The sequence below is a fragment of the Rhinolophus hipposideros genome, assembly GCF_964194185.1.
Source record: "Rhinolophus hipposideros genome assembly, chromosome: 2".
NCBI classification, from domain to species: domain Eukaryota; kingdom Metazoa; phylum Chordata; class Mammalia; order Chiroptera; family Rhinolophidae; genus Rhinolophus; species Rhinolophus hipposideros.
The window spans coordinates 59250132-59262058 of record NC_138048.1 but is presented as its reverse complement, the minus strand read 5'-3'; the positions used below and the strand labels follow the sequence as shown (position 1 = coordinate 59262058).

At 39.9% G+C, this 11927-nt stretch overlaps 1 long non-coding RNA gene across 1 annotated transcript in view; it reads left to right on the top strand.

The window, feature by feature from the left end:
- The first annotated feature begins 164 nt into the window (after positions 1–164).
- The window catches only part of LOC308489391, a 72957-nt gene continuing 61194 nt past the window's right edge, over positions 165–11927 (top strand). Inside the window, exon 1 of the long non-coding RNA XR_013992091.1 lies at positions 165–337. This is a non-coding gene — a long non-coding RNA (uncharacterized lncRNA). The remainder of the gene's footprint in view (positions 338–11927) is intronic.

Sequence of the window (11927 nt, the reverse complement as noted above, 5' to 3'; positions counted from 1 at the left end):
ACCGTCACGTGGGCTCCCCTTCTGTGACGTCGGCGTCTTAGCTGTAGCAAAGCTCGGCCTCTGGAATTCTGAGAACTAATTTGCTATTCGGTGACATAAGAGGGGGAGTGAGCTTTGCTTTCCCGGGGTCTGGGGCTAAATCCTCCTCTCTTACCCATAAACTCGTCTCCTCGAGCTAAATTACACAAAAGGGAGCGAGAGGTTCGAGCCGTTGGAAAAAGTCTGTTATATATTGTAGGTTTAGAGGCGAGTAAGAGGAAAAAAACAATAAACACCACAGCTCTTTCCAGCTAGAATATTAGGCACCACGAGAAAAATACTTGCCAAGCAGTTTTCGGTGGGTTCATTTGCTTTATTTTTATTTGGGACAGTTTTGTTTTGTTTTTTTTCCTTGTTGATGTGGTGGCTTGGGGTTTTTGGTTGTTGTATTTTGATGATTTTTGGATTTTTGCTTCTGATTTTTGCGTTTTGCAAGTTTGTGGTGTTACGTAAATCTTAGGATCCCGCATCCTTGGATTGTGGTGTGTGAGTGTGTGCGTGTGTGTGCGTGTGTGTGTGTGTTTCCCTATCTAATCTCTCAGGCGTTTTAAAGAAGATGTGCTATTTTTAATACTGATGCTATTGAAAGAAGCTGAAATGTTGGTCGTATGTAGCAATCCCAACCCCCACTATTTTTTTTTTGGGGGGGGGTGCAATTTTCTTTTTCCCCTTGGACTTTTACTGAGAGGAGGGTCTCCTGCACTTGAGAGACGTGTTCAAAGGAGTTGTTTTGGTTTGTGTTGTTTCTTTCCAGGACAGCAAGTGGTGGGGTTGACTCTTTCCGTTATTGTAGACTTAGGAAATTTCGTGCTGCAAGAAACGTGTGTGTATTTGGATATGTGTACGCGTGTGTGCTACAAAATTTTGTGATCTAACTACTTGTTTGTGTTTTGCTTTTCCCTAAAGTCTTGACCACCCCACCCCACCCCGGCTTGTTTCAAGGTCGTCGTAAAAAAAAAATCTTTTCTGTCTGTGTTTTAAGCCATCAGCCGGAGGGAATTCTAAAGGCCTGCCGTGCCAGTATCACAGATACTGCGTGTATTCAGAACAGACTGTGCTACAACCACAACGCGCGGCACGCAGCACAGTCCTCTAAGCTTTTGAGCTGAGTTGGGAGGAGGAGGAGAAAGGGGAAATCTTTCTTTCTTCCTTTCTTTTTAAAGGCAAATGCAGTGCAGAATCATTTCACTGTGGACTTTGGTTTGTTTATTCAGAACTGCCAGTTTCCCTATTTAAATGTTGGTTGGGGTTTTTTCCCCTCCTACTCATCCCTGAATGAGGGAGACTCTTGTTTCTTTTATGTTTCTCTCTTAAAAGAAGGGTGTGAGGGGAAAATAATATTTCAGATTCCTCAAGAATTAACCCAAAATGTTTGGACCAGAAGCAGCTTTCAAAGGTCAGGCTGTTCTGAGCCTTGGCTATGAGAGTCCTTCAGGCGACTCATTAAATTACAGATGAGTTCTTAAAGGTTCCACAAAATTTCTGTACATGTTAATTTCCAATAAAGATATCTCCCAAAATAATCTCCTCCAAACCCCGAATTTGGGTTTATAATGGAGAAATGAGCAGAGTTATGAAAGATAGCTGACTGTTTCCTGGAATATTTGGGATCTCTTTCCCAAAAGAAGTCCATAAGAAGTTCATATTTATTGCTGAAAATGCTGTGGTTGATAAAGTACCCCCCCCCTTTAAAGGCTGTATTTGGGGGGTAGGATTAGAACCAGGGATTTATTATTTTACACAAGGACCGGAGCTTAGGAAATATGCATAAATATCTGTCCCTGTGAAATCTGAATATTTTAATACTTATTTACAAATGGATTACTGCAGCCTCTGCCAAAAAGCCTGTCTTGGAGGATTTTTGAAAAATATACATAGGCCTAATCCTGTCACTGTTGTTGAAATGAACATTTTACCTCCAAAGATGTTCGATATTGTCAAGTGCAGATTCATTCTGCCAGAGGCTATTTGCTTTTTTATTGTCTCCTTCTCCCTTATTTTCAAAGAGTTTTCAATGAATCAAAATGACTCCCTGATTTTGCTGAAGTGATTTTGTGTGTGTGTGTGTGTGTGTGTGTGTGTTTATATGTGTGATTTTTTTTCTGTCTTTTATGAAAAACAAGAACTTTAGGGTTTCTCAGATGTATCTATATGGTTTGGAATGTGGATTGTACGGCTCTGCCCTATTATTGATCCTACAATGACATTTTATCAGTCTTGGTCACTTTTCTTGTCAAAGTTGCCTTCCTGCTTCTCTGGACCCTCCTCCCATCCTGCCTTAAACACACACAGCTCGTCCCTCCGGCTTTCCCTTTGCCACTCCAATCTTAGCCCCATGGGGGCGCTGCAGAGCAAAGGGAAATCTGCTCCCTCTGGCAGTAGACCCAACCAGAGTGGGGGCTGGGAAGGAATTCACCCTTCTTGTTCCTCAGCCCTCCTTAATTCTCTGCAGGGAGTCCTTGGAGGGAGAATCCACCAGGCCTGGTTTACAGATCATTAACCCCCACCAACAAGGACCTCCGACCTCAATGCATTATTTCTGGGACCAAGTGCCCGAGTCCCACATTTGTACTATCCCCCCCCCCCCACGCCCGAATCAAAGTGTTTACATTGAAAGAAATTGATCAAGACAGGAGAGCATAAAAGAAAAAAAGAAAAATATTGAAAATATTCTAAAGATAGGGATTTACTTTTAGGTAGGTAAGGAAAATTGTGCATCCAACCTCTCAATCTCTTTTCAGTTCCTAGGAAAGTAACTTTATCAAATTTTATAGCAATTGAATTTCTTCTAGAAATGTCCTTCCTTCTCTCATTTTTGATCTCTCCCCATTAGTAGCCAGTTGGCATCACTATGTGAGCTTCCCTCACTCAAGCAGTGCCGTTATAGGATTAAAGAAAGGATTGACTTGAATATATTCAAATTCTTTTAAATCATCCTGAAGAAGCTCTAAAGAGAGATTCCGTGTTTGCAGTCTCATGTGTGATTCTTGTAGGCTTGGAGGGACTGTATCAGCCAGTCCCATGATTTAATGGTTACTGGCTAATAATACGTAGAATAGAGGACAGGCCAGTCCCTTTGCTAGGTTGACTGGACATAGTAATAGGTTCCTAATTACTGCTGCTGAGAAAATTTAAGCTTTGTTTCGAAATAAAATAGCCTGTTCCTAGTATTACATCTATTTAAGGAAAGAAACAGATTTTGCATCCAGTTCCACTTACAAAACTTCCCCACAATTCAGTCATAGCTGAAAAGAAACCTATCCTTGAAATAAACACTGTCTGGTCCTCCTTCTAAGGGGACTCCAAACAGGAAATTGGTTTCACCTGTCAGGAACTTCTGCTACCTTAGCAGACCTTTAAACTATCACATCACAAAAGTATTGATTTTAGAACTGGAACAAACCTTGCTGATCAATCATTTAACTACTCTAGGCTTCCTTCTTTCAAGAAGACAGGCTGGCCCTCGCTTGAGACATGCATGACCCCAGGAACACAATTGAAAATGTATCTTCGTGGTTTGATGGTCCTGTAGCATTGTAGAGAATCAGGATGACATAACTACCTGGGATTGGAGGGGGTATCTTGTGTTCTGGCAGAACTGAGGAAAGCAAGGCTCCTTTGGGCTCTGTGCAAACTGTACATTGGTTCTCAGAACAAACTCCAAATCAGGATGAGTATTGAGTTTTGATGGTCATTTGGGTTTGGTTATAATTGTCACCTCTGCTGTCTTAATCGGCACTATTTTTGATGAGTATAAGAGATGTTATCTACATGATATGTAAAATTTTACCTATTGGTTTTATTTCAAATCCTTCTTTTAGAGCTGTTGTAAACAAGCTCATTATATTATCCTTGGACAAAGAAAGGAGTTCTTTAATATATTTTGGAGAAATTGAGCAGAAAGTTTTGAGACATTAAAAAAGATGATTTCCAGCCAGTACCTTCTGAAAAACCGTCAGCGTTTAATTTTGATCCCTGTGCTGCCAGCTTTCAGCCTGTATTATTCTAAGACTTTTTTTTCTTTAGAAACCTTTTCAGCCTTGCTCAAGAGTGCTCCCCCAAAACACTGATTTCCACACCTTTCTCACATATTTAAAATGAAAATATCAGGAGCTTAAAATAGAGACATAATGGGGGAGCATGTAATCATTTGTTTATTGCATTCAATCACTGTTTTGAATAGCAGGGTTTTCACTTCTTATGAAACCTTAGCATGAGGGAAAGCAGCAGCTGGACTCTTAAGGGGATGAGGGGAGGAAAGCATTTGAGTGTTTGTAAACTCAGGGTGGCAGGCCCACCCTCCGGCCTGGCTGTTCTACTTAGCTGTCTTTACTATCTAAGGCTAGAAGTGGAAAAACTTGATTTGCGTGTTGTGCCTGCGTTTTTTTTTTTCTTTCTTCTCCACACCGCCCTCTGTACACCTGACCATGCCTAAGCCTATCTGAAGCAGGCTGGATGGCAGGGAGTGCTGGAGAGCGGAAGAATGTGCAGGGGAAGGGAGGGCTTGGTACTTTTCCATTCACATCTCCACAGTGGCTTTTCTTGTTTATTTCAAACTCCACCCGCAGAAACCTTTCAGCTGCCTGAAATTCGAGTCATGAAACTGTTCCCTGAGGTCAGACTACAGATGCTTGCTGCATGTTTTCTACATGTCGGTGTCTATGTAACACATGTACATATACAGACACACAGAAATGTGTAACTCCACTGGGGCACAGTGTGAGGTAGGAAAACAACAACAACAACAACACAAACTGGACAGGTTGCCAAAAAACCTTGGTTTCTAATTACAGTTCTGCCTGGAAGTCCTTATGGGACCTGGAGCAAAACCACTTGTCAGGACTCAGTTTCTTCAACTGTGTGAGGGAATAACCCAGATGATTTGAATGGTGTCTGTTTGTTTAAAATTCTATACCTTTTTATCTAAATACGTATTTACATAACTTTAAAGTGGGAAGGGGGAGAAGCAAAGGAGCGGTGTGTTTTTGTGTACCCGGGGTGGGGGAAGGGGTTAAAATTTAAACTTCTAAGTAAAGAAGGCAGTTCCAGAATCCTCACCTCTATCAATTTTTAACCAATTGTAGACCAAAGTCTGGGATTATGCTAAGTGGGTTCAAAAGCCAATTGAAGATTTTAAATGTTAAGAGTTGGAGGAGGCAGTTTCTAAGACCTTGTACCTTTGATCTCCAGCATTCAGAATCAGATATGACAGTTCCCAAGTGTCTTTTCTGTACTGGAATTCTTTTCCTTTCCTTTGTTTGTTTTTGGAAACTGTCCCAGTCAATGATAGAAAGGAGATGACACTTGTAAACTGTGCAGTCTTTAAGCCACTGGGCCCATGCGCATGTGAAAAATATGTCATAACATTCAGAGAGAGAGAGAGAGAGGGGGGGGGGGGAACCTAGAGAGAAATTCCTGGTAAGAAACTTAGAGGTAACCCAGCATCACTGCATTAAAAGCAATTATTTGAAGTCAGAGGAAATAACAGATGAGTTTGCCCTTAGGTGGGGGGAAACAAGAAAAAAAATAACGAAATTTTGATTTACCAGAACAAACTTAAAGGCAGTGAAAAGATACTTTCCATCAATATATCCTATAATTATTTGATTTCTAGTCTTTAAAAAGAAAGGTCTAAAATTTCTCCGGCCTGATTGTCTAGACAAAATAAGGCCTCTAACAGAACTCAGCATCCTCAGGAAATAATAACGTAGCCCCTACGTACTAGCAGTCACCTCCCCCACACTACCATCCGTCCGCTGGCTTAGGCCTTCTGCAATATTGATGCCCATGGACAAGGAGATGTGGAGCCAATTACACTGTCTCAATGGAAAACTATTGAGAATTATAATATGCTGGAACTGGGAGGGTCCCTAACAATGATCCAATCCAATGCTACTGATGGTATAGATTTGGAAACTGAGGCCCAGACAGCGTGCGTTTGCCACACCAACTGAATCACTGACAGAAGCAGATCCAGAACTTTGATGCTGTGGTTCTAAACCCAGGCTATGTTTTTCCATGGCTTGTCATGGAAAGAGGGTATGGGGAGGGCAGCCGTGCAAAAGAGCCATTTGCTGTGTCCTTTTATTCAGAGAAGGACTCATATTTGGACTTCTGATGTGATCTCCGCTTGAGGTTCTCCATCAATCTTTGTGGTACACTGACAGGATGGAAAGGAGAAGACCATCAGACACAGTTCTGTGTGTAGGTCCCAGTGCAGGACCCAGTGTAGGAACACCCACAGGCCCCTAAGGTACTGTGATTTAATACTGTGAATAAATCTAAAATTATTTCATAAATGGTACAATTGTATTGTGGTTGTGTATATGTTGCTATTAACACTTTACAGTATTACATTTAAAATACTGTTTGGCCCAGAAGCAATAATGCTGCAGTAGCAGTGAGCACATCTACCTAACACAGATTGTCATTTCCGAACCATTCTCCAGTAAAGGGAAGCAAGGTTTCTTGGAGAAATGGCAGATTCTAGATCTAGGACTGGGGCAGGAAATACACAAAATTGGAATGGAATATCTTGGAGCACCATAAAGTAAAGAATTGCTAAAAAACAAACAAAAACTATGTCAACGAGGGACATTTCAAAGAGACCCAGGAGCCACCTGAAGAGCTCCTGATGGCCAAGTTGGAACATTTTGAGCAGCAAAATAGAGTAATATTGGATTATAACCCAAGGTATAAAATAAACACAGATGAATCCACACTGATATAAACTATTGAATATATTAATAAATGGGAGAAAAGACACAAATCTCTCTTGCAGAAGAATTCAAAATAGTTAATGAAGATATACTACTCTAAAGGAAGGGCAGTATAACTCCCCACTCCTTAAGCGTGAGCTGTGTGTAGTGACTTCCAAAGAGTACAGTGTGGAAAGAGAGTAAGAGAGTAATTTGACATAGAGAAACCTGGTAATCAAGGTCAACATCAACAATGATAAACCACGTTGATTGTATGTACCTTTCATTTGAGGTGATGAAAATGGCTCTACCTCTGTGGTGTTCCCATACCCCAGTCTATTTATGAGATAATAAAGGGGCATCCTACAGAATACTTGATCAATACTCCTCAACACCATCAAAGTCATCAAAAATAAGGAAAGTCTGAGAAACTGCCAGACCCAAGAGGAGCCTAAGGAGATATGAGCTTAATGTAATGTAGTAACCCAGATGGAATCATAGAACAGAAAAAGATGTAAGGTAAACCTAAGCAAATCTAAGTAAATGATGGACTTCAGTTAATAATATTGTGTCAATATTGTTTTGTTAATTGTTACAAATGTACCACAGTAATGTAAAATGCTAATAATAGGGAAATTGAGTACGCATTGTTCTCCATATTAGCTTCTCAATTTTTCCATATATATTTTGGGGGTGGGATTGTAGTGGGGACATATCTTTATTTTGCTTTTTCATTAGCAGAAACATCCAAAAAGCAAGCCAGGCCTCTCTTGAAATCTGAGGTCTTAATTCTGACCCAACTATGCCTTTAAAGTGGAGTCAGGGAAATGAGGGAACCTGCATGTATTCTTTTAGTTTACTAAATTGAAAGCAATTTAGCTAATTTCTTTATGCCATTTTCTGGATAAAGAACTATCAGGAGGACACTAGGGAGGCACTAAAAGCCAATGTCATCGTGGTGTTAGATGACTCAAGCCACTTCTTCAACCTGCTTATTCCATATTTCTTTGTGGAAACCCTCCATGGAAATAAGACCCTGACAGATCTTACCATCAGTCCACAGGTGACATATAGAACTTGAGGATTCATCATTGAGCTTGGGGGAAGCCCCAAGAGCTTCCTAGAATATCTGCTATATCATTGTACAACTTCAATAGAACTGTGGATCGTATCAGAGTTGTAACTTTGGGAGTCTGGAGAATAGCTGACTGGACCTCAAAGCTATGAGTTTGTCTTTATTATCTGAATATGACCCCATAATCTAAACTGGAAACGTCAAAAGAGGGAAATGGTTTACAAAGACTACCCTACAAATTGGTGGTAGAGCTGATTCCCATGAACTAGTCCACCCTGAATAATTTATTTTGCTGAGTATTCACCTGGGTAAACTGAGGACTGCTATTTCATTGATATACTGTATATTATTTTAGAAGTGCCTTATTAATTTCTAACCAATTGGCAGTTGTCAGTGGTGTTGCACTTGAGTTTTAAGTCTCTTTCTTCTTTCCCTTCACCTTTTCCCACTTCTATCAGATTCTCTGCCAAAAGCTGTTAAGATCTTTGAACAACACATATTTACCATGGAGGCTGACATTTAAATAATTCTAGGTTAAATGCAATGAGACTGAAATCTATCATACTCCATTTAGGTTAGCATGACTCAACAATCTACTTTGTCACATGTTTCAAGAATCACAAAAGTAGTCATGTCCTTTGACCTAGTAATTCTACTTCTAGGAATCTATCTTTAAGGTACAGTTCAACCTATAGGGAAAAAAAATCTTTGAATGAATCCAAACATTTATATCTAACAACAGCAATTTTGAACAACCCACATGTCTCATCATGATTGGGTTGGTGGAAAGAGTGTTCAATGGAGAATGTTTAAGTAGATCATAATACAACTGTATTTTAAAAGTTAGAACTAAAAAATACTATAGTAACAGGTAAAGTGAAAAGAAGTAGGATATATATATATACACAGAGGGTGCCAAAAAATGTATATACATTTTAAGAAAGGAAAAAAAAACGTATTAAAATTGTAATACTCAATATATACTGATAACAAAAGATGAATATAAGTCACATTTGACAATTACAGAGGTGCTCGAAGTGGTTACCACCAGCATCCAGACTCTTCTGATTACGGCGAACTACTGCTTGAGCAACGCTGACCAAAGTGCCCACTTGTATTGCTGTGCATGCCGTTTCAATTTCTTCACACAGTCCTATGGGTCTCAAACTTATGAATATGTGCAATTGTTAGGCATGCTGGAGGTTCTGTTGCATACTCACACCTCCATTGTTGTTGTACTTCCACAGTGTTCTTTAATTTCAAATACCACTTCAAAATGGTCTTGGCGCTCTTTGGACACTCCTGCTTCAGCCATTTTCTTTGACTGTCCTACCAGTTACAAATGAATGCTAGCATTCATTTGATTAATGCCATCTTTTGAGCAAATGTCATGCTACACATTGCTACCATAATTCAATTCAGCTTCGAAAAGTAATAGATAGATAATATCTCTTAAAAAGTGTATACATTTTTTTGGCACCCCCAGTATAAATACATATAATATATATATACAGTATTCATAACTATTTAACAATACTCTTCATAGAAAGACTGGATATATAGAATAGTACACAATTAACAAAAATATTTACAATGGCTATCTTAGGGTAGCAGGATTATGAATGATTTTTTTTTTATCTTCCAAAATGTGTAGTTTATATATTAGTTTGCTATCTATCATCTATCTATCTATCTATCTATCTATCTATCTATCTATCTATCTATCTATCTATCTATCTGTTTATCATCTATCTATCTCACAAGCACACACCCAAGACAGTGAAAAGCCCGATGTGAAGTCTTTTAAGCACAAACAATTAGTCCTCTAATTTCTAGTTTTGAATGTTTGACCTAATGTTGAAGCCGCCACATCTTTAGGGCTTATAGCAAAAGTGAGAACTGCCTACTCACTTTTAGAGTAGACCTTTCACTCTGGGAGACATTTTTCTCCACACCGACAAAACACCACCCTTTCTGAGCACATTGACCATAATGAAATTAAACAGATCCTGTACATCTTTGATCTATCTCCACCCCGTTGATCTTTAGCGTGCTTATCGTGTTTGTTGGTGTTTCACAGCATTTGCAAATGTCAAAGGGTTTCCTGGTAACTTTGCTGTCTCTGTGAGGCCACCCAGGAGCTATCCTGGTAGATGGACCTTCTTTGGGGTCCTTATGGGATTACAGATTTGTTTTTTATTCTTATAACATGTTTGAATAGTGAGTGCTAAGGAAAACAGGTTAAAAATAAACTATATCATTTTTTTTTTCCTTCAGAGAATCACAGACTGTTAGGAGCTTTGGGAGGAATAATTATTTGAATTACTGATTCTCAAAAAAGGGCATAAGGGTAAACATCAAAATCTAGCCGGTGAGGGTGAGGACTGTGGTTCTGATAAGTTCTCTTCCCTTAAGCCACTGATGCAATTCTTTCTGCTCAGTTAACTCGATTCACTCATTATTTCATTCAAACAACACACAGTTCATTGGCAACCTTTTTTGGGGTAGATATTGTACTAAATGCTGGGGAAACAAATATGAATACAATAAGGGACTCTGATCCAGGGGTTCACACAGTCAAACAAAGGCCCAGAAAGGTGCTGAAACTTGCTTTAGGTGATGCAAAAGTCCTGAGCTAGGATTAGGCCCCAAATGTCCTAATTCTGAGCCCCCCAAATCTCTATGGCTTCTTCTCACATGCTGTGACCTACATCCTACTCTAACATCAGTACGAGGCATTGATTTCCTCCCTGAGCAGGTTCAGCCTCTGAGTTTTCATCCAGTATTGATTAGGACAGGATATAACCCAGCCACATCAATGTACCATCCAGTAATACCCAATACCCAATGCAAGAAGATCCACAAGAGCCTGGAGCACAAACAGAGCCCCGGCTTTCTCTAGCATCTCGAGGTTGGTTCAGCCTGCAGGCCAGAGCTTTGCCTGGACCCTGATTTTATATCTTCTGTATCTGACACAGCCTACCATGATCAAACAGATCACCCAGCATCATATTATTCCAAAGCACATAGCCTCAAGTAATATCCACAGCCTGGACTCCAGAATTCAACACTATCCGTAGTAGGAATTGACATTTAACAGATTCTGATGCCTACTCAGCTAAGCCCAAGTCCACCCCAACCCTCTGCGCATACCAGACCTTTGGGTAATACACTGACAGGTGATATCTCCAGGTGCCCGCCCTGTATCTAGACCAGTTTCCACAGCACCCTGGTCACCAAGGTCCTAACTGCCTCAGGGTTGGACCTACATGCCAGGAGATAAAACCATTTCCTTTCTATGGCCTGGCAAGGATAAGTTCAATAGAATGGCACATGTATGATACCACTACACAAGATTTCAGCAATCTTATAGTAAGTTGGAAGTTCAGAAACTTTCAATGTCTAAACATCAAGTTGCCATTAACAACCTTGGCCTTTGGAAGCACCGGCACTAAAAGGCCAGCAAAATGCTCAAAAGAAAATGGGATGGGAAAAGATTAATAACAATACTAATGGCCATAATTTGCGAAGGTACTTGTATATTGAGAAGACTTGATGATGGTGGTCGTGAATCAATAAATCAAGCACTTTAAGCCCTCCGACTTCTTTCCAGTCTTGTCTCCTGCCACAATTCCCTACACTAGGCTCTTAGCATACTCCAAAAACCCCTGTACTTACCTCTACTCTACACCCATGCTTTGTTGCTACCTTTCTTTGGTAGGCTAGAAGCTCCTCAAGACAAGAGACTTGGTTTTTGTGTTCTTAGACTTGTGTCCAGCACAACCATGTGCTGTTGATTAAATTAAAGTAGGTAGAACTGAAAGAGAATTTGATGTAAAATCTGGTGATCTAGGTTCCAGTTTAAATTCCACAACTGACTAACTTCTGTGGGTCTCAGTTTCTGGTTCTCCAAATGGTAATGTTTGTTAAGGGAATATATTCACAGGATTCTCATGAGAATCAAGTACAATTGAAGGGAAAGTACTTTGAAAATCATCATGCACAGTTCAATGTGGTGGTTGAATGTTAAATGAATGGACAACCTAATGAGCAAAGTCTCACAGTCAAGTCATCAGGTTGTTCCAGAACAGATTACAGATTCTCAGACTCAGATT